The sequence below is a fragment of the Hyla sarda genome, chromosome 1, assembly GCF_029499605.1.
Source record: "Hyla sarda isolate aHylSar1 chromosome 1, aHylSar1.hap1, whole genome shotgun sequence".
In the NCBI taxonomy this organism is placed as follows: domain Eukaryota; kingdom Metazoa; phylum Chordata; class Amphibia; order Anura; family Hylidae; genus Hyla; species Hyla sarda.
In genome coordinates, this window is record NC_079189.1 from 88,738,997 (window position 1) to 88,763,457 (window position 24,461).

Consider the following 24,461-nt stretch of genomic DNA (forward strand, 5'->3'; position numbering starts at 1 on the left):
TAAGAATAAATACACATCTGACCATTAAATAACTTAAATGGTCTATTCACACGTACAGTATTCTGTGCAAATTTGATGCGCAGGTTTTTCTGCTGCATATTTCAATGCAAACTGAATGACAGCAGAGCTTGAAATCCAGCACATCAAATCTGCGCAGAATACTGCACATGTGAATAGACCTTAAAGGGATATTCCTATCTGGACATTTGTGGCATATCCAAAGGATAAGAGATATAATGTCTGATGGCCGGGGTCCTGGCACTGGGACCCCCCGCGATCTCAGTGCAGCACCCTACATTCTAAACAGTATGTATAGAATGCTGGGTTCCTAAGGCAGGAGATGTGACATCATGACACAATTCCTCGTGACAACACGCCCCCCTCCATTCATGACGGCTACGAGGGGGTGTGATGTCACGTCATGTCTCCCGCCATGGGAACCTAGCTTTTTAAACATACTGTTTAGAATGCCGGGTGCTGCATGGAGATTGCGGTTGTGTGGCAGCGGCGGGACCCCCCGATCAGACATCTTATCCTCTATCTTTTGGATAGGGGATAAGATATTTTGGGGCAAAGTACCACTTTAAGACTATTTGGTTAATACTGCATTTGGAAAAACCTTTAAAATATAGCCTTTAACCTCTTCAGGACACAGGGCGTATGGATACGCTGTGCATTCCGAGTCCTTAAGGACACAGGGCGTATCCATATGCCTGTGGGAAATCCGGTCCCCACCGCTAGCCGGTTGGAGACCGGAGCCGGATGCCTGCTGAAATCGTTCAGCAGGCTTCGCGGCATATTGCCCAGGGGGGTCATGATGACCCCCCCATGTTGGCGATGGCCGCAGATCACTGGACAATTCAGCACAGCTATCTGCGGCGGATTCCGGGTCAATCGGGTCTCCAGTGACCCGGTGACCCGGAATTACAGGCTGTTTACAGGCTGTCTTTGACGGCCCCGAACAGCCATAGCCAGCAGGGGTGAAGTGGCACTGGTGCCACCTCACGATTGTCCTGATTCGTCGGCCGGTTTACAGGCCGACCAATCAGGGCACCTGCTGCGGGTGTCACTTTCGCAACCCGCTCCACCCCTCTTCCGGAGGACGTGATCGGGTGCGGAAAGAGGACCCCGGCAGCTGGGGACCCCGATCCCCGGCGTCCCTGTTGGGATCGGGGCCCCAGGAGCGGCGGCGGCGAGGGACTGACCTGCAGCGGCGGCGTGGATCAGCAGTTGGAGCTGAGTGACAGCCTCCTGCTGTTGCCTAGCAACAGCTCCCAGGATGCAAAAAGGGCATGCTGGGAGCTGTAGTTATGCAACAGCAGGAGGCAGACCACCACAACTCCCAGCATTCCCTTATGGGAATGCTTTTTTTTCTATAGAAAAGTGTACCTTCAGCTTTTGTATAACTACAACTCCCAGCTTGCACAAACAGCTAAAGTGCATGCTGGGAGTTGTAGTGGTGCATCTGCTGGTTGCATAACTACAACTCCCAGCATGCCCGTTGGCTGTTGGTGACTGCTGAGAGTTGTAGTTTTGAAACAGCTGAAGGCCCACTGGTTGTGAAACTCAGAGTTTTTTTTTACCTAACTCAGTGTTTCATGACCTGTGTGCCTCCAGCCGTTGCAATCTACAACTCCCAGCATGCACCGTACATGCTGGGAGTTGTAGTTTTGCAACAGCTGGAGGCACACTGGTTGTGAAACACTGAGTTAGGTCACAAACTCAGTGATACATAACCAGTGTGCCTACTGCTGTTGCGAAACTAAAACTCTCAGCATGTATAGTCTGTCAGCGCATGCTGGGAGTTGTAGTTTTGCAACAGCTGGATGTTCCCCCCCAATGTGAATGTACAGGGTACACTCACATGGGCGGAGGTTTACAGTAAGTATCCGGCTGCAAGTGTGAGCTGCGGCAAATTTTTTGCCGCAGCTCAAACTGCCAGTGAGAAACTACTGTGAACCCCTGCCCGTGTGACTGTACCCTTAAAACACTACACTACACTAACACAAAATAAAATAAAAATTAAAAAACACTACATATACACATGCCCCTACACAGCCCCCCTCCCCTCCCCAATAAAAATGAAAAGCGTCTGGTACGCCACTGTTTCCAAAACGGAGCCTCCAGCTGTTGCAAAACAACTATTCCCAGTATTACCAGACAGCCACTGACTGTCCAGGCATGCTGGGAGTTTTACAACAGCTGGAGGCACCCTGTTTGGGAATCACTGGCGTAGCATACCTCTATGTCCATCCCTATGCAAGTCCCTAATTTAGGCCTCAAATGCGCATGGCGCTCTAACTTTGGAGCCCTGTTGTATTTCAAGGCAACAGTTTAGGGTCACATATGGGGTATCGCCGTACTCGGGAGAAATTGTGTTACAAATTTTGGGGGCTATTTTCTTCTTTTACCCTTTTTAAAAATGTAAAAATTTTGGGAAAACAAGCATTTTAGATACATATGCAAAAGTCGTGAAACACCTGTGGGGTATAAAGGTTCACTTAACCCCTTGTTACATTCCCCGAGGGGTCTAGTTTCCAAAATAGTATGCCATGTTTTTTTTTTTTTTGCTGTCCTGGCACCATAGGGGCTTCCTAAATGTGGCAGGCCCCAGAGCAAAATTTGCTTCCAAAAAGCCAAATGTGACTACTCCTCTTCTGAGACCTGTAGTGCGCCAGCAGAGCACTTTTCATCCTCATATGGGGTGTTTTCTGAATCGTGAGAAATTGGAATTCATATTTTGGGGGGTATTTTCTGCTATTACCCTTTTTAAAAATGTAAAATTTTTGGGAAAACAAGCATTTTAGGTAATTTTTTTTTTTTTTTTTTACATTTGCAAAAGTCATGAAACATTTGTGGGGTATTAAGGCTCACTTTATCCCATGTTACATTTCCCGAGGGGTCTTGTTTCCAAAATGGTATGCCATGTGTTTTTTTTTTTTTGCTGTTTTGACACCCTAGGGGCTTCCTAAATGTGACATGCCCCCCAAAAACCATTTCAGAAAAATGTTCTCTCCAAAATCCCCTTTTTGCTCCTTCCCTTCTGAGCCCTCTACTGTGCCCACCGAACACTTTACATAAACATATACTGTATGTGCTTACTCGAGAGAAATTGGGCTACAAATACAAGTAAACATTTTCTCCTTTTACCACTTGCAAAAATTCTAAAATTGGGTCTACAAGAACACGTGAGTGTAAAAAAATGAAGATTTTGAATTTTCTCCTTCACTTTGCTGCTATTCCTGTAAAACACCTAAAGGGTTAAAACACTGACTGAATGTCATTTTGAATACTTTGGGGGGTTTAGTTTTTATAATGACCATACCTGGTAAGACCAGCATATGGAGGGTTAAATTTATATGTTTATTTCCAATAGATTCCCCTTTGGGAATCCAAAAGAACCCTAATTTCCCATATACTACTTATTGTGATTAAAATTCCCATAAGCTTTATTAGTTTCTACACATGTTATATTAAAATCAAACAGCGCTGTTTGCTCCAATTAACCTTTTGATTGTTCAATTTCCAAAGCAGACTTCTCTGCTAATTTCCTCCTTGCTTGTGAGTGCAGCTATCCTGTATGCCTGCAGGTCATACATGGTTAATGCTTTGGAGCAGGAGCGCTGCCATGGTTAAAATATCCACTCTTCCCCCCTCAACATGTTTCGCTACGACGTAGCGTTATCAAGAGATAGCGGGCAAAAAAAAAACAAAAAAAAAAACTCTTGATAACGCTACGTCGTAGCGAAACATGTTGAGGGGGGCAGAGTGGATATTTTAACCATGGCAGCGCTCCTGCTCCAAAGCATTAACCCTGTATGACCTGCAGGCATACAGGATAGCTGCACTCACAAGCAAGGAGGAAATTAGCAGAGAAGTCTGCTTTGGAAATTTAACAATCAAAAGGTTAATTGGAGCAAACAGCGCTGTTTGATTTTAATATAACATGTGTAGAAACTAATAAAGCTTATGGGAATTTTAATCACAATAAGTAGTATATGGGAAATTAGGGTTCTTTTGGATTCCCAAAGGGGAATCTATTGGAAATAAACATATAGTTTTTATAATGGGGTCATTTTTGGGGTATTTCTAATATGAAGACCCTTCAAATCCACTTCAAACCTGAACTGGTCCCCGAAAAATAATGAGTTTTAAAATTTTCTGAAAAATTGGAAAATTGCTGCTGAATTTTGAAGCCCTCTGATGTCTTCCAAAAGTAAAAACTCATCAATTTTATGATGCAAACATAAAGTAGACATATTGTATATGTGAATAAAAAAAATGTATTTGTAATATACATTTTCCTTACAAGCAGAAAGCTTCAAAGTTACAAAATGATAAATTTTCAAATTTTTCATAACATTTTAGAATTTTTCACCAAGAAAGGATGCAAGTTACCACAAAAATGTACTACTATGTTAAAGAAGAATATGTCACGAAAAAACAATCTCGGAATCCGAATGATAACTAAAAGCATTCCAGAGTTATTAATGTTTAAAGTGACAGTGGTCAGATGTGCAAAAAACGCTCTGGTCCTTAAGGCCAAAATGGGCTTTGTCCTTAAGGGGTTAAAGCATGTATGTCTGTTGTATGGAAGCATGTTTTTTTTACTTCCACTGCAATTTTTTTTTATTTAGCCTCCTTTTTTCTAATTTGTTTTTATTGTAATTTTTTTTAATTAAATTTTTTGTGCATTATTAGGGGGCTGCCATTTTGCCTCAGCTGTGTTAGGGTAGGGTCACATGTAACAGATCCGCAGTGTATTTTGCGCTACGGATCTGCCGTTGACCCGACCCATTGTGTGCCTCCAGCTGTTGCCACCCCGCCTTCCTCGCCTCACTCTGCCCCTGGCCTGCTCGCAGCAGCAATCCACCGCTACGAGCAGCCACATACTGCAGCATGTGCAGTGTACTCAGACATCAAGGCTGCTCCATGATATATGAGTAAACTCAGCGACTAGCAGGCCCTCTTTGTGGCTGCTTGTAGCAGCGTATTGCCGCTGCAAGCAGGCCAGGGGCAGAGAGAGGCTGGGGAAAGGGCGCAATAGCTCGAGGCACAAAATGGGTCTGGTCACCGGCGTATCCACAGCGTAAAATACACTGCGGATCCGTTACGTGTGAGCCTACCCTAAAACAACATTTAGTGATATGCTTTACAGCCGGCCATTAAACAGAGGTAACCTGTGCCAGTAAATTACTGGGAATTTTCAGTGACCTTTTCAGAGGTCATTTTACAGGAAGGGGGAAGCTGAACAATGGTGGTGGTTCCAGTGTTATCTCTCTACTGGTGTCACCTTTCAATGTACTCCCGTCTGTGCTGAGAAAAAGGGCATTACTGGGAAATGATCTGTATATCTGTACAGAACATGAAATCTCAGCTTAATTTTAGGTCTAGTGGCCAGTAGAGATGAGCGAAGTCACAGTACTTTGATTCAGCGGTTGCTGACTGTAGCCTGCATAAATTAGTCCAGCTTTCAGGTGCTCTGGTGGTCTGTAAAAGGTCGATACAGTCCTAGGAGACTCTCCTAGGAATGTATCCACCTTTTCCAGCCCACCAGAGCACCTGAAAGCTGAACTAGTTTATGCAGGCTAAAGTCAGCAACTGCCAAGCCGCAAAGTTTGTGCAGAATCAAAGTACTGTAACTTTGCTCATCTCTAGTGCCCAGAATGGAAAATGCAAGATTTCAGAATTTTTATAAAATATAAAAATTTTAAAAAAAAAATCTACTAAAATATCCTGCATGGCTGACAACTGATGTTAAAAAAGCAATAAACAACAAAAAGGTGTCCGTTGAAGGTGTTGATAGATATAGATACAGGGTCACAAGTGTCTACTATACCTAAAAATGTTTTCTATAAGTATTGAGATGCTCGTGTATTGAAGGAGCCTGATGAAGTTGACCTGAGAGTAGTGGCGGGTAACGGGCAACCAATACCCAGACATAGATATTGAGAGCGAATCATTTAGTTGGGAGAGCACATACTTAGAGGGCAGGGAGTGATTGTAACTAATGTGTCAGATAAGGGGTCTGCTGAGTTTATACTAAGAATGAATATCATGGAAAACTGTTTCTTGGAAATTGTAGATTCCTTGCATGCCTCTGTCCCATACATTTCCCCTTCAGGCCAGTGGGCTGTGCAGCACCACTTAAAGGTCCTACAGGCGGAGCAGAAGTTTGCTAACCAGCAAGGTGAAATCTGCAAAGTACGAATCCAAGACATCAGGTCGGTGACCTTACAACCCAACACAGAAACAATCATCTGGTGCCGTGCATGTCCTGGAATAAGAAAAAAGGACCATCAAGCCCTGCTAGAGCCAATGCAGTTGGAAGATCATCCCCTGGTCTGAGCTGCAAGAAGCCTTGTCACAATTACCAATGGGAGAGTTCCAGTCCGGTCAATCTGTCTGATGTTGCTACAGTATTACCTAAATAATGATGGACTGCTGCGTATATCAGTGAGCACTTGGGGTGAATATTGTCTGTTATCTTCTATTTAAAATTGTTGCCTGAAGGCGGCTACTAAAAAAAAAAGTGTTTTAAACGCAGAAAGTGCTTTGTGATTTTTTGTTCTATGAATATATGTCTGAATATGGATTGAGCCTCCATTACCTTAATCACAATCACCTATGTGCACCATCAAGGTATTATTACTTTTTTTTACCTATGGCTGTGGAAGTTCCCGAGGACCAGCAAACTGGACTCCATTTGGGAAATGGAGCCCTATACAGTGATGGCTGTACCCTACCCAGACTCTTACACGATCCAGAAACCAGGGTACAAGCCACAAGTCGTCCACTGTAACCTGATAAAGTTATGATACAAAGCAGACCTGCCCGAACCTCCTGTACCTCCTCCTCCACCAGCTGTCAAACCTGCAAGGGAGTACGTGCCTGGAGAGGGGATCCACCCATCCATGGATGTCCCCATGTTCTCTCCCAGTCAACCTGCAATCTTCTGTGTCATGCCATCTGAGGGACCAGTGCAACCAACTCTAGTCGTCTCACCAGCTCAAGTCCTGTCACCATTGGCACCAGTATACACCCCGGTCTCCCTGTCTCCTGTATCCTTGCCAGCCAGTCCAAGTTAAGAAAGTCCAGAACCAGCTCCAACTCTGGAAATGGATCTTCAAGAGGCCTCTATCATTCCAATTGTGCCAAGAACTCCCGAAGAAGGAAGTGTTCCTGAGTCACATAGGTGGTGCTGTGTAGATCCCAATGGTCTACCCAGGGTCAGTTACCCACAAGATACAAAGACTAACACCATGTACAGTCTAGGTCTACACATAGTCCATAAGTACACATAAATTCATGTACACATATTTAATGTACATTAGGGCTGTAGCACTCACTACATCACAGTCCCCTCAAATGTCTTTGAGTGTCCTATGTCTCACATGTCTAATGTAACTTTCTTTTGTCCAGGTGCTCAGGATACTTTGCTGGCCAGAAGGTATTCCTGTATACACTATGCACGTAACTAAAAAGTCAAAGGTAACAAGTGTCTAGTGAAATTGTCTAGCAGAAATATAGCTAAACGGTGTTCTATGGAGAAATTTGTCATTGCGAGGGACCCCAGTAGCCAAGGCATTGGGCAGAAAGCCTCCGGCAATCCAATTCGCCAGTGTTATGTCTTAGTCATAAGTGTTATTACATGCATAGTCATAGTCAGATGTCATAATATGCAAAGTCATGTTCCTATTCATAGTCAAATATAAGGTTAATAGGTCATGTTCCTAACGTAGTCCTAAGTATGTTGCTATGAGTACTCATCCTTATTCTTCAGTAATCCTATGGTTGGTCAGTTGTACAATTTTTCAGAGCTTGTATGGACATTGATACAGAGACTCTCTTGCATTCTCAGTTTTTATCAACAAAAAGACAGGACTGCATGCGGCCCCTTGGCCATTTCATTTCTCAGCCTTCACGAACGGACGTCAAGGGTGACTTTACTCAAGTAGAGGGGTTTGTGGTGTCCCAGTACGGGATATGGTCCTTCTGTCCCATCAGGTTGAGTCCCTGTCCCCCCCTCCCCCGGGGCTCTCCTGTAGTGTCTCCCCCTGTGTATATAAGTTTCCCATAAAGGGTTTTCACATAAAGAGTAAAGGACCTTTATTGTTTGTCACATGATTATATTTGTACCACATGATTGTTTGTCACATGTTCAAATCATATGATTGTTACCCAGAGAACCCAGTGGCCAGGTGACCTCTCTAGTGACCTATGGGCTCCTTGCACAGCCCCCTATATACGATGGGGAGGAGCTGCAATCTCTCTCTTAGTTCCTGAGGTCCAGTGCAGTCAAGTCGTATCAGTGTCCAGAGCATTGGAGCCTAAAGTGTGCAGCCACCTGTCAATTGCAAGTAAGCTAAAGTCATCTAATTGTCAGCCATCAAGTCAGTCAAGTCAAGTCTACAGTCTAGTCACTGTGGCCTGCATTATAGTCAGACTACCTTCTGCAAGTCCCAGCAAGCCTGCGAGGTATCTCTGTGTCACTGGCCACCTCTCTGGGATACTGGCTGAAGTACATAGACTGTACCATCTGTCTAACCTAAGTAAAAGCTACCGTTACTCTTAACCTGGCCTTGGACTCTTTATTGTCCCTGCCTGACCTAGGACTAGCGGCACTACCTTCGGGTGGTTATGTAGGAAAACCATGCCCTGGCATCACCAACATGAAGGGGTTAATACCATCTACCCCTGGGCAACACCATCTGCCCCTTACACCTCACCTCACACCCCGTGGCTCACCCCATGGTGCAAGGTAAATTAACCCTTTAAGGACCAAAACAATTAGGGCTGTACGCCCCTAAAAGACCAGGCCTGCTTTTTCAAATCGGGATGTCTGACTTTATTAGAGTATAACTCTGGTAACGTTTTGCCATACACGATAATTCTGACATTGTTTTTTTGTCACAAGTTGTCCTTCATGTACAGTGACCCCTCGACCTACGATGGCCCCGACATACGATAATTTCAACATGTGAAGGCCTCTCAGAGGCCATCGCATGTTGAAGGCAGCATCAACAGACGATGCTTTTGTATGTCGGGGCCATCGCATAAACGGCTATCCGGCAGCGCAGACTGCTTCAGCTGCCACCGGATAGCCGTTTACGGTGCCCGTGTGGTCCGCTGATGATCACTTACCTGTCCTCGGGGTTCCTGCGCGTCCTCTTTGGGATCCCCAGCATCGTCGGCGCTCTCCATTGTCGTCATCACGTCGCTGCACACGCCGTCCCATCATCCAATAGGAGCAGCGTGCGTAGCGACGTGATGGCGGCGACGGAGAGAGCGAGGATGCCAGGGAAGCAGAGGCCTTGCCGTAGCGTCGAGGACACCCCGGGGACGTGGCGACAGCGATGGACGGCGACCATCCGGGCAGCGGTGACGAGCGGTCACAGTCCGGAGCAGCGGGGACAGGTGAGTACAACTTCCTCTAACAGTGGTCTTCAACCTGCGGACCTTCAGATGTTGCAAAACTACAACACCCAGCATGCCGGACAGCCAACGGCTGTCCAGGCATGCTGGGTGTTGTAGTTTTGCAACATCTGGAGGTCCGCAGGTTGTAGACAACTGTCTTATACTTTACATTGCACGGATCCCTCAACATGCGATGGTTTCAACAAATGATGGTCCGTTTGGAACAGATTACTATCGTATGTTGAGGGACCACTGTACATAGTAAAAGTAGGCTGATATCATTTGTAGTTTTTTTTTACAATGCAAAAAATCATGACATTTAAAAAAATATATATTTTTTGTTATTTTAACACTGATAGGTTGCATATATTTATACTTTCTGACCAAATAGTTTATGAAACTTATACTTTCAGATGTCTATGTCTATTGTAAATGAAATAGAAGCCTAAAAATTGCAATTGCAGTATTTTCAAAATTTGAAAAGAACATTTTTTTTTCATGTGCTATGCAAGGAAATTTAAAGGTGGTAGAACATAAATGACCCCATTTTAAAAACTAGACCCCTCAAGGTATTCACTAGGGGGTACAGTAAGTATTTTAATGCCATAGTTTCTTGGCAGGAATTATTACAAAGTCAGTGTTAAAAATTCGAAATTTGCTTTTTTCCACAAATGCATCATTTGTGGGACATATTTTTTGTACATCGCTTCTGATATTGAAAAAAAGCACCCTACATTTTATTAAGCTGCTCCTCCCGTGTTCGGAAATACCCCCGCTTAGGACATATTTGGTTCCTTGGCTGCGTGGTGGGACCCAGAAGAAGAGGAGCGCCATTTGGTTTTCAGGGCATAATTTTAGGCCGAAATGGATTATAGGCTGTACTTCATGCCTGCAAAGGGTTTTAGCTACCAGAACCATACAGAACCCCCACAAGTGACCCCATTTTGGAAACTACACCCCCTATAGTATTTCTATAGACAAAAAGGGTCAGACAGAGCGCATCCGCCGAGTATTTCACACCGCGATGCGAGATCACTGCTGCAGCTGGGTAGCTCAGTATGTCCACTTGTGACTGCTGGCGGGAAATCCGCCGCAATAAGTGGACGCACAAAGCTACCTAACGGAGCTCACTGTTGTGATCCTACACAAAAATTTATAATATGTAGGATCATACAGCGGACAACCGCAGCATATTACATGCTGCGGATGTCCTCTGTGTGATCCCACACATTACGCATTTTTTTTATATTTATTTAATAAACATGTTTTTTATTTTATTTTTTACACCTTTTTCCTTTTTTTTACACTTTTTTAAAAATATTTTTACCCTTTTTTTTTATTTTTTATAATTTTTTTTTTTTACCCATTTTTTTAACACTTTTTATTAATTAATTAATTTATTCTTACACTTTTTTTTTTTTTTAATGCTTTGGAATACTTAGTATTCCAAAGCATTGAAGTTATATGCTGCCTGCCAGTTTTCACTAGCAGGCAGCATATCAGCACGTCCTGACAGGCAATAGCCAGGGCAGACCTGGGGGTCTTTGTAGGACTCCCGGCTGCCCAGGTATGAAGCAGCACCCCACGATCGTTGCGGGGTGCTGCTGGAGAGACAGAGGGAGCCCCCTCCCTCTGTCAAATTCCTTACAGCTCGCGGTCACTTCCGACCGCGGCTGTAAGGATTAAACTGCCGGGAGTGAAGTGAACTTCACTCCTGGCAGTGCGGCAGGCCCCGGCCAGCCGCGTATTAGTCACAGCACCCCGCGATCGCGATGCGGGGTGCTGCAGGGAAGACAGAGTGAGCCCCCTCCCTCTGTCAAAACACTCACAGCCGCGGTCACTTCCGACCACGGCTGTAAGGGTTAAAGCTGCCGGGTCTGAAGTTTACTTGCATCCGCCCTGGACGTGCATCCGCCCTGGACGTGTATACATGTCCATGGTCGTTAAGCTGTTAAGTAAAGTAAATGTAAGCAAATCTCCAGGACCAGATGGATTACACCCAAGAGTTCTTAGAGAACTAAGTTCAACAATATCTGTACCCTTATTCATGATATTTAGAGATTCTCTGGTGTCTGGTATTGTGCCGAGGGACTGGCGCAAGGTGAATGGGGTGCCAATCTTCAAAAAGGGCTCTAGGTCTTCCCCAGGTAATTATAGACCATTAGGCTTAACATGCATTGTGGGAAAATTGTTTGAAGGACTCATAAGGGACTACATACAGGAATACTTAGGGGATAAAAAAATTATAAGTGTTAGCCAGCATGGGTTTACTAAGGATAAAAGTTGTCAAACTAATAACATTTGCTTTTATAAAGTTGTGAGTAGAAGCCTTGACAGAGGAATGGCTGTAGATATACGGGGACATTTATCATCGTTGCTTTGGTAAGCGAGTTCTGTAGGCATTTCTTTTTTTTGCTTTAGTTTTGCTTATGTATGACACATTTATTATACTAAATATTAAATTGATAAATTTGGCTCACATAAGCAAAAACAAATCAATCACTTTTGAATACCACTTTTTTTTAGCACACATAAGCAAACCAATAAATTACTTTAGAACACCAATTTGCAGCTTTGAAAAAAATATATGATACATATGTGTTTATAAAAAATTTTTTTACCACCTTTTTTCCCCTAAATGTGCTAACTCATTTTTTTTTCTTCTCATTTCAGTGACCAGCATTTATTTTGTTTAATGTTAATAAAATGGTCAGCGACGGCTTTTGGGGGAGTGTTTTTTTGGAATAAATTCTTTTTTAAATGTATTGTGTTTTTTTTTATTTACTTGACAGGCTTAGTAGGAAGCTGTCTTTTAGACAGAGCCCATTACTAAGCGTTAGCCACAAAAACAGCTGGCGCTAAGCCTCAATTATCACCCTGGTACCCACTGCCAAATGGCGCTCCTGGGCCTAGGCAGTAACAGGCGGGCATTATTTAGGCTGGGGAGGGCCAGTAACAATGGTCCTACCCACCCTGGTAATGTCAGGCTGTTGCTGCTTGGTTGGTATTTGGCTGAGAATATAAATAGGGGGAACCTTATGATTTTGCATAAATAATTAATTATTTAAAAAAAATGCATAGGGTTCCCCCTATTTTCATTTTCAGTCAAATACCAACCAAGCAGAAACAGCCCTACCAGGGGCGGCGAGGACAATTGTTACTGGCCCTCCCCAGCCTAAATAACATCAGCCTGTTACCACCTAGGCCCAGGAGCACCATTTTTGATGCTACGGGCCTGTTGGTACCGGCTCTTCCGGGCACCCCTGTGGCGATGGGTATGAGGGTAAAAATTGGGGGTTTGCACAGGCTGTTTTTGGGGCTAACGCTAAATAAAAAAAAATAAAAAATTTGTATAAAATATTGTATTATTCTTTTTTTTGTAATATGTGGTGGTAATAAAAAAAAAAGTGCATCAGTAACAAAAAAAAAAAAACGTACTTGTTCAGTTTTAGTGTTTTGGCTCTCAGTTCTTCCGCTATCCCCTTCATTTCCTGGATTCTGCTGTATACTTCTATCATGCCTAGTCTTGTTCATTTTATCATGTCTGCCGTTTATCTGATATCTGGCTTAGTGAACTGTTTGTTAATTCACTATACTTTGTTCTGTTTGTGAGTTCCGGCTGATAGTATTTGTATTGTCTAGTAGTTTTCCGTTTCTGGCCTGTGACCGACTATGTTTATTATTTGTTTTTACGCCACTGCACTTTAGCGTAGGTAGGGACCGACTCCCAGTTGTCGATTCACTGTTTAGGGTGAGTGGGCAAGTAGGCAGGGAGAGATGTTTTAGGGTCAGTTTAGGGCTCACTCTCCCTGTCCCCCCGGTCGGGAGAGTGTAGTCTTGTAGTCTTGCAACAGGTAGCAGACAGATGGGAAATGTGTGGCGCGGGCGGGTGGGAGACAAGGGGGGGATGTAAAGCAGTGTTCCTGTCTTTGTAAGGGTAGCGGGGAGAAAATATGATGGAGCCCAGGTGGCTGCAGAGTGATGCCAGCCTTTTGTACAGTTGAAATCCAGCGTCTGGTGATGTCTATGCATTCCAGACTTCAGGCTGTAATTGACTGCAAAGGATTTGCAACCAAGTATTAAAAATTGAAAGTTTGATTTATGATTATTTTTCTGTCCCATTACTTTTGGTCCCTTAACAAGTGGGATGAACATATGCAAACTGCTGTAATCCCTACATCGTTCACCTGATTTGGATGTAAATACCCTCAAATTAAAGCTGACAATCTGCAGGTAAAGCACATCTTGTTTGCTTCATTTCAAATCCATTGTGGTTAGAATTGTGTCGATGTCCCATTATTTATGGACCTGACTGTATATTTTACTGCATAACTTCCAAATAGCTGGAAATATTATGATATTACTCGGTCACATTACTTATATGTCCACTAAAAATATAGGATAGTTAATTTAACCCTTAAATACCCTCATTTGCGAGGGTCAGGGTTTTTGTTTAGAGTCTCATGCAAATCTATGGGAATTGTATGTTCCGGCATAACTTCTGTATGGCTGGAGATATTTCGATAATACTTGTACACATATTACTTATATGTCAAATAAAAATATATGATAGTTAGATTAACCCTTACCTACACCCTTATATAAAAGATAGGTTTTTATTTCAAGTCCCATGCAAGTATATGGGACTTCTGGTACCTTACTCCAAAAGCTCCGCTCTGCATCTCCTGGTGAATGTCAGTCCGGCTTGCAAGCCAAAACCTTCCACACATGCCACGCCCCATCTTGCAAAGACATGCCCACTGCTTAAGCCCCACCCCTTTTATTTTCTACCCTTTTTGTGCATCAGTCTGGCTTGCTAATCACACCCTTTTCCACAAAGCCACATCCCCTCCTTTTTTGGATTACAATATCTTCATCACAACTCAGTCCAACGGGATATGGGGACGGCATATAAAGTCAAAAGCTTCCTCCTTTGTTGAGTTTCTTCCCCAACAAGGATTAGGAAGGAAAAAGGGGGCAACTCCGGTTACTCAGGTAGTTAATGATATAGAGGATGGGATGAACAGCTCTATTTATCTTGATGACACCAAGCTTTGTAGTACGGTACAGTCTATAGAGAATGTGCATAAGTTACAAGATTACTTGGATAGACTAAGTATCTGGGCATCCACTTGGCAAATAAGGTTCAATGTTGATAAATGTAAAGTTATGCATCTGGGTACTACAAACCTGCGTGCATCCTATGTATTAGGGAGAGTCACAGTAGAGAAGGATCTGGGTGTACTTTTAGATCATAGACTACAGAATAGCATGCAGTGTCAGGCAGCCGCTTCAAACGCCAGTAGGATATTGTCATGTATCAAAAGTAGTGTTGAGCGGCATAGACTATATTCAAAATCACGATATTTCGTGAATACATGGATGAATATTCGTCATATATTCGCTAAATTCGCATATTCATAATATTTGCGCTTTTTTTTCGAATATGTGTAAATTGGCCTATGCCAAAATTCGCATATATGAAAATTTATGACCTTAATAGCAAGTATACCAGTGTAACTTGATAGAAGCAGCAGAAGTGAGGGATCAATATTCGTGAATATTCGCATATGCGAATAATTGCATATGCGAATATTCACCCGGCGGTCTCACACAGTAGTATTTGAGCCTTCTTTAGACCACACAAGCTGGAAGCAGAGAGGGATGATCACTGTGATGTGTACTGTGAAAAAAAAGCGAATATTCGTAATTTCGAATATATAGTGCTATATTTGCGAATAAAATTCGAATTGCAAATATTCGCAAGCAACACTAATCAAAAGAGGCATAGACTCAAGGAAAAGGGACATAATACTACCCCTTTATAAAGCATTGGTACAGTCTCACCTGGACTATGCTGTTCAGTTTTGGTCATTAGTTCATAAAAGGGACATTGTGGAGCTGGAGAAAGTGCAGAAACATGCGACTAAACTAATAAGGGTCATGGAACATCTTAGCTATGAGGAAAGATTAAATGAATTACATTTGTTTAGTCTTGAGAAGAGACGTTTAAGGGGGGATATGATCAGGGTAAATGAATGTATGTGTTACGCCGAGCGCTCCGGGTCCCCGCTCCTCCCCGGAGCGCTCGCTTCACTCTCCCCACGGCAGCGCTCCGGTCACGTCCTCTGACCCGGGGCGCTGCGATTCCGCTGCCAGCCGGGATGCGATTCGCGATGCGGGTAGCGCCCGCTCGCGATGCGCACCCCGGCTCCCCTACCTGACTCGCTCTCCGTCTGTTCTGTCCCGGCGCGCGCGGCCCCGCTCCCTAGGGCGCGCGCGCGCCGGGTCTCTGCGATTTAAAGGGCCACTGCGCCGCTGATTGGCGCAGTGGTTCCAATTAGTGTGTTCACCTGTGCACTTCCCTATATCTAGTCTCTTCCCCTGCACTCCCTTGCCGGATCTTGTTGCACTAGTGCCTAGTGAAAGCATTCCCTTGTCTGTTCCTAGCCCGTGTTTCTGACCTCCTGCCGTTGCCCCTGACTACGATCCTTGCTGCCTGCCTCGACCTTCTGCTACGTCCGACCTTGCTTCTGCCTACTCCCTTGTACCTCGCCTATCTTCAGTATCTTCAGCAGCCAGAGAGGTGAGCCGTTGCTAGTGGATACGACCTGGTCACTACCGCCGCAGCAAGACCATCCCGCTTTGCGGCGGGCTCTGGTGAAAACCTGTAGTGGCTTAGAACCGGTCCACTAGCGCGGTCCTCGCTATCCCTCTCTGGCACAGAGGATCCACTACCTGCCAGCCGGCATCGTGACAGTAGATCCGGCCATGGATCCCGCTGAAGTTCCTCTGTCAGTGGTCGCTGACCTCACCACGGTGGCCGCCCAGCAAGCCCGACAGATCGCCCTTCTAACCCGTCAGCTGTCGGAAATGTCCACCATTTCGCACCAACTTCAGTCGCAACTTCTCCAGCAATCTTCTCCTCCGCCAGCTCCTGCACCTCCTCCGCAGCGAGTGGCCACTCCTAGCCTCCGCCTGTCCTTGCCGGACAAATTTAATGGGGACTCTAAGTATTGCCGTGGCTTTCTTTCGCAATGTTCCCAGCACTTGGAGATGATGTCGGACCAGTTTCCTACTGAAAGGTCTAAGGTGGCTTTCGTGTTCTGCCTTCTGTCTGGAAAAGCCCTGTCATGGGCCGCACCGCTCTGGGACCGCAAGGACCCCGTCACTGCCTCTGTACACTCCTTCTTCTCGGAAATTCGAAGTGTCTTTGAGGAACCTGCCCGAGCTTCTTCAGCCGAGATTGCCCTGCTGAACCTGGCCCAGGGTAATTCTTCCGTTGGCGAGTACGCCATTCAGTTCCGTGCTCTTGCTTACGAGTTGTCCTGGAATAGTGAGGTTCTCTGCGCGACCTTTAAAAAAGGCCTATCCAGCAACATTAAAGATGTTCTGGCCGCACGAGAGACTCCTGCTGACCTACATGAACTCATTCATCTTGCCACTCGCATTGACATGCGTTCTTCCGGATGGCGTCTGGAGCTCCGCCTGGATATGGACTTTGTTCGCACGAAGCGTTTTTTCTCCCCGGCTCCTCTCTCCTCTGGGGATGAACAGCTCTATTTATCTTGATGACACCAAGCTTTGTAGTACGGTACAGTCTATAGAGAATGTGCATAAGTTACAAGATTACTTGGATAGACTAAGTATCTGGGCATCCACTTGGCAAATAAGGTTCAATGTTGATAAATGTAAAGTTATGCATCTGGGTACTACAAACCTGCGTGCATCCTATGTATTAGGGAGAGTCACAGTAGAGAAGGATCTGGGTGTACTTTTAGATCATAGACTACAGAATAGCATGCAGTGTCAGGCAGCCGCTTCAAACGCCAGTAGGATATTGTCATGTATCAAAAGTAGTGTTGAGCGGCATAGACTATATTCAAAATCACGATATTTCGTGAATACATGGATGAATATTCGTCATATATTCGCTAAATTCGCATATTCATAATATTTGCGCTTTTTTTTCGAATATGTGTAAATTGGCCTATGCCAAAATTCGCATATATGAAAATTTATGACCTTAATAGCAAGTATACCAGTGTAACTTGATAGAAGCAGCAGAAGTGAGGGATCAATATTCGTGAATATTCGCATATGCGAATAATTGCATATGCGAATATTCACCCGGCGGTCTCACACAGTAGTATTTGAGCCTTCTTTAGACCACACAAGCTGGAAGCAGAGAGGGATGATCACTGTGATGTGTACTGTGAAAAAAAAGCGAATATTCGTAATTTCGAATATATAGTGCTATATTTGCGAATAAAATTCGAATTGCAAATATTCGCAAGCAACACTAATCAAAAGAGGCATAGACTCAAGGAAAAGGGACATAATACTACCCCTTTATAAAGCATTGGTACAGTCTCACCTGGACTATGCTGTTCAGTTTTGGTCATTAGTTCATAAAAGGGACATTGTGGAGCTGGAGAAAGTGCAGAAACATGCGACTAAACTAATAAGGGTCATGGAACATCTTAGCTATGAGGAAAGATTAAATGAATTACATTTGTTTAGTCTTGAGAAGAGACGTTTAAGGGGGGATATGATCAGGGTAAATGAATGTATGTGTTACGCCGAGCGCTCCGGGTCCCCGCTCCTCCCCGGAGCGCTCGCTTCACTCTCCCCACGGCAGCGCTCCGGTCACGTCCTCTGACCCGGGGCGCTGCGATTCCGCTGCCAGCCGGGATGCGATTCGCGATGCGGGTAGCGCCCGCTCGCGATGCGCACCCCGGCTCCCCTACCTGACTCGCTCTCCGTCTGTTCTGTCCCGGCGCGCGCGGCCCCGCTCCCTAGGGCGCGCGCGCGCCGGGTCTCTGCGATTTAAAGGGCCACTGCGCCGCTGATTGGCGCAGTGGTTCCAATTAGTGTGTTCACCTGTGCACTTCCCTATATCTAGTCTCTTCCCCTGCACTCCCTTGCCGGATCTTGTTGCACTAGTGCCTAGTGAAAGCATTCCCTTGTCTGTTCCTAGCCCGTGTTTCTGACCTCCTGCCGTTGCCCCTGACTACGATCCTTGCTGCCTGCCTCGACCTTCTGCTACGTCCGACCTTGCTTCTGCCTACTCCCTTGTACCTCGCCTATCTTCAGTATCTTCAGCAGCCAGAGAGGTGAGCCGTTGCTAGTGGATACGACCTGGTCACTACCGCCGCAGCAAGACCATCCCGCTTTGCGGCGGGCTCTGGTGAAAACCTGTAGTGGCTTAGAACCGGTCCACTAGCGCGGTCCTCGCTATCCCTCTCTGGCACAGAGGATCCACTACCTGCCAGCCGGCATCGTGACAGTAGATCCGGCCATGGATCCCGCTGAAGTTCCTCTGTCAGTGGTCGCTGACCTCACCACGGTGGCCGCCCAGCAAGCCCGACAGATCGCCCTTCTAACCCGTCAGCTGTCGGAAATGTCCACCATTTCGCACCAACTTCAGTCGCAACTTCTCCAGCAATCTTCTCCTCCGCCAGCTCCTGCACCTCCTCCGCAGCGAGTGGCCACTCCTAGCCTCCGCCTGTCCTTGCCGGACAAATTTAATGGGGACTCTAAGTATTGCCGTGGCTTTCTTTCGCAATGTTCCCAGCACTTGGAGATGATGTCGGACCAGTTTCCTACTGAAAGGTCTAAGGTGGCTTTCGTGTTCTGCCTTCTGTCTGGAAAAGCCCTGTCATGGGCCGCACCGCTCTGGGACCGCAAGGACCCCGTCACTGCCTCTGTACACTCCTTCTTCTCGGAAATTCGAAGTGTCTTTGAGGAACCTGCCCGAGCTTCTTCAGCCGAGATTGCCCTGCTGAACCTGGCCCAGGGTAATTCTTCCGTTGGCGAGTACGCCATTCAGTTCCGTGCTCTTGCTTACGAGTTGTCCTGGAATAGTGAGGTTCTCTGCGCGACCTTTAAAAAAGGCCTATCCAGCAACATTAAAGATGTTCTGGCCGCACGAGAGACTCCTGCTGACCTACATGAACTCATTCATCTTGCCACTCGCATTGACATGCGTTCTTCCGGATGGCGTCTGGAGCTCCGCCTGGATATGGACTTTGTTCGCACGAAGCGTTTTTTCTCCCCGGCTCCTCTCTCCTCTGGTCCTCTGCAATCCGTTCCTGTGCTTCCCGCCGCGGAGGCTATGCAAGTTGACCGGTCTCGCTTGACACCTCAAGAGAGGACACGACGCCGCATGGAGAATCTTTGCCTGTACTATGCCGGTACCGAACACTTCCTGAAGGATTGTCCTATCCGTCCTCCCCACCTGGAAAGACGTACGCTGACTCCGCACAAAGGTGACACAGTTCTTGATGTCTACTCTGCTTCTCCACGCCTTACTGTGCCTGTGCGGATATCTGCCTCTACCTTCTCCTTCTCTACTATGGTCTTCTTGGATTCCGGGTCTGCAGGAGAATTTTTTTTGGCCTCTCTCATCAACAGGTTCTACGTCCCCGTGACCAGTCTCGCCAGACCCCTCTACATCTATTGTATTAACAATGAAAGATTGGACTGTCTCATGCGTTTCCGCACAGAACCCCTCCTAATGTGCATCGGACCTCATCACGGAAAAATTGATTTTTTTTTCCTCAGGTTCTTTGGCCCCAAGAAGAGGGGGAGACCCAAGGGGGGGGTACTGTTACGCCGAGCGCTCCGGGTCCCCGCTCCTCCCCGGAGTGCTCGCTTCACTCTCCCCGCGGCAGCGCTCCGGTCACGTCCTCTGACCCGGGGCGCTGCGATTCCGCTGCCAGCCGGGATGCGATTCGCGATGCGGGTAGCGCCCGCTCGCGATGCGCACCCCGGCTCCCCTACCTGACTCGCTCTCCGTCTGTTCTGTCCCGGCGCGCGCGGCCCCGCTCCCTAGGGCGCGCGCGCGCCGGGTCTCTGCGATTTAAAGGGCCACTGCGCCGCTGATTGGCGCAGTGGTTCCAATTAGTGTGTTCACCTGTGCACTTCCCTATATCTAGTCTCTTCCCCTGCACTCCCTTGCCGGATCTTGTTGCACTAGTGCCTAGTGAAAGCATTCCCTTGTCTGTTCCTAGCCCGTGTTTCTGACCTCCTGCCGTTGCCCCTGACTACGATCCTTGCTGCCTGCCTCGACCTTCTGCTACGTCCGACCTTGCTTCTGCCTACTCCCTTGTACCTCGCCTATCTTCAGTATCTTCAGCAGCCAGAGAGGTGAGCCGTTGCTAGTGGATACGACCTGGTCACTACCGCCGCAGCAAGACCATCCCGCTTTGCGGCGGGCTCTGGTGAAAACCTGTAGTGGCTTAGAACCGGTCCACTAGCGCGGTCCTCGCTATCCCTCTCTGGCACAGAGGATCCACTACCTGCCAGCCGGCATCGTGACAGTATGAATGGCCCATACAAAAAATATGGGGAACAAACTGTTCCATGTTAAACCCCCTCAATACACAAGAGGGCACTCCATCTGTCTGGAGAAGAAAAGGTTTAGTTTCAAGGGGTGACACGCCTTATTTACCATAAGAACTGTGAATTTATGGAACAGTCTACCTCAGGAACTGGTCACAGCAGAAACAGTTGAAAGCTTTAAAACAAGGTTGGATACATTCCTAAAACAATATAACATTTATGCATATTCAGAAATAATCACATCCCTTCCCTTCATCCCATCATACCCCTTACCTTCAATTCCTTGGTTGAACTTGATGAACGTATGTCTTTTTTAGACCATACTAACTACGTAACTATATATAAATTAACTAATATAGTTAAATAAAATTTCAGAACTATAGTTTATTGCCAATTCTAAGTGTAAATTGGCCTTTTTTGTGTGCTGTATGGTGCAACTCAGCATGACATCAAAAAATGTATATCAATACCTTACATAGGAGGAAAAGATAATACTTTTATCAATTCTCTGTTACATGCACGAGCAGTACAAAAAAACTATAAAAACAAATGTTTATTATTACAGTAAATGTCTGAAATAGTTATTTCACTTCTGAACTTTTGGTTAACTTTCCTGGTCAATGGATAAGCTAGTTCTTTCTTGTTCCCCAGTTCAGTGTGTGTTGAGACTTAATTTATCTCCTAGGGTTTTTACATGCTTGAAATAAATGCTATACAATTTACACTTCTGTGGGATGCCGCTCTTGCAATTTTGTGTCCCTATTCCTAATAGCAACACAATTCTTTATTCTCCAATTGTAAAATCCCCAAAAGTACTTGAAGAGATAAAAGCGGAGAAAATCTTCACAAAAAGGCACCACATGACCTATTTTAATAGAAATAACATAGATTTGGATGTCCCCTATCATTCACTTGTTCCTGTTGTTGTTTTAAGCGTTACAAAAACAGAAATGAAATTCTTCAAATAAATAAACAAATTAAATATAAATAAATAAACATGTATATGTATAGAATATAATACTTAAACTTAATTTTAATTCAAATTTTTTGGACAAAAAGCAAATAATTTCCCATGGTAATTTACATCTCTTTCAAGGTGAATGGGGATATTTATGAAAACTTGTGCAGAGGAAAAGTGAACCTGTTGCCCATAGCAACCAGATTACTTATTCCTATGAAAAATAAAATAAATTTGATTAGTTGCTATGGGCAACTGCACCACTTATCATTTGCAAATATGTTGATAACTCTTCCCCATTGTGTCTAAACTTCATCTAGTTCGACCACAGCATCCAGGCCCAACTGACGGTTTAACTTGTCTTTTTCAGTAGGGGCACATTCACACAGCCCTGTCTGAACAAAGTTTTTTTATTTTTTTATAATTTTTTTAAACATGAACTTCTATATTTTAAAGAAACATAGAGACCTCATATACAATTCCTAGAATGACATCTAAAACCATTTCCTGTGATCAGAACTGTGATAAGAATGTTTTGTGCCTAAAAGTCCATATTTGTGCATGTTGCTCTTTGGTTAAAGGGGTATTCCAGGAATAAAAAAAAACAGGCCTTTTTTCTTTCAAAGACAGCGCCTTCCTTGTCTCCACTTTGGGTGTGGTATTACAACTTAGCTCCATTCACTTCAATGGAGCTGAGCTGCAGAACCACACCAAAACTGAAGACAAGGAGGGCGTTGTCTTTGAAAGAAAAAAGGCCTGTTTTTTGATTCCTGGAATACCCCTTTAATTCATTTTTGTGCCAGAAATTGCCAAAAAGAACGTGAGTATCTCCAGAAACACAGACTCATAAATGTTGTCCCGGAGAATAGTTTGGGAATGTTTATCGTTTCAGGTATTGTGCCTATTAGAACTTTAAAAAAAAATTAGGTAGAGATAAGCGAATTGAAGCTGACGAACCCGAATTTGTTACGAATTTCATGAAAAATTTGATTTGCAAGGATTGTGAATATCGCCGCGATTCTATCAGACAAATCACTTCATTAAACTTCATTTACTGCAGTCCAGGCTCCAGGGCATCTAAAATGGCACATCCACATGTCAGTACATGGGGCAAGGAATGCTGGGAAAAGAAGTAGGCGGGATGACCCTGAATAATATGCAGGATGCAGCGCCAGTGGCGTAGCGGGGGCCCCCGCAGCCCCCGCGGTGCGGGGGGGGCCCGTCTAGGCTGGGGCCCCTTAGCCCCGGCCCCAGGAAAGAATTGTGTGCCCAGGCCCATCTTTAACGCGGGGCAAAAAGGGCAGCTGCCCCGGGCCCTTTGATTCCTGGGGGCCCAAAAGCAGCTCGCCCCTTTTGCCCCATGGGCCCTGATAAAGGCTGGGGGGCCAGGCTGGGGGGCTGGGGGGAAGGAGGGTGCCCGGGGGGGTTTGCGCCGCACGCTGCCTTTTTATGTTCGCCGCCGTCACTCATCCCCAGGCAGCCAGTACCGCAATGGCTGTCTGGAAGATGGTCACGTGACGTGACGTGCGACGTCACGGGCGGCATCATAGAGAGGAGCGGAGCAAAGAGAGTCTCCCGCTCCTTTCAGTCCCCACACGGCCGCTTCCAGGATCCAGGCCGCAGCAGGGGACCCACCGCCGGATATGTGAGTATGTATAATGTGTGTGTGTGGGGGGGGGGGTATTTATTATATAGTGTGTGTATGTGTGTTTATGTGTGTGTGGTGGGGGGGATTTATTATATAGTGTGTGTATGTGTGTGTGTGTGGGGGGGGATTTATTATATAGTGTGTGTTTGTGTGTTGGGGGTATTTATTATATAGTGTGTGTGTGTGTTGGGGGTATTTATTATATAGTGTGTATGTGTGTTGGGGGTATTTATTATATAGTGTGTGTGTGGGGGGTGGGGGGGATTTATTATATAGTGTGGGGGTGGGGGGATTTATTATATAATGTGAGGGGGTATTTATTATATAATTTGGGGGGGGGTTATTATATAATGTAAGAAGGGAGGAAATTATGCATGTGAGGGGAGGATAATAATGATTATTATAATCCTCCCCTCACATATATGTAACATCTCCCCCTCACACTTATAATATGATAATCCCCTCCTCACATTGATTATCCCTTCACATATAATCTGATTATGATATTATATATGTGAGGGGATTATCAATGTGAGGAGGGAGTTATCAGATTATACATGTGAGGGGGAGATGTTACATATATGTGAGGGGAGGATTAAAATAATCATTATTATCCTCCCCTCACATGTATAATCTGATAATCCCCTCCCCCCGTATGTATCCTGTACTGATGCTGAGTTATATCCTGTATTATACTCTAGAGCTGTACTCACTATTCTGCTGGTGAGGACATTGTGTACATACATTACATTACTTATCCTGTACTGAACCTGAGTTATATCCTGTATTATAATCCAGAGCTGCACTCACTATTCTGCTGGTGAGGTCACTGTGTACATACATTACATTACTTATTCTGTTCTGATCCTGAGTTATATCCTGTGTTATACCCTAGAGCTGTACTCACTATTCTGCTGGTGAGGTCAATTATGGACATTTATCAACGGGTTTAGTCAGGTTTTCTTTACTATAATTGTCACAAAATTGTCGCAACTGCGACTACACGATTTTTCGTGCGACATTTTGACTGGAAAGCGAGAAAAGCAAGTTTTCCTAAAATTTACTATGTAGTAATAATTTTAAAAAGGACTA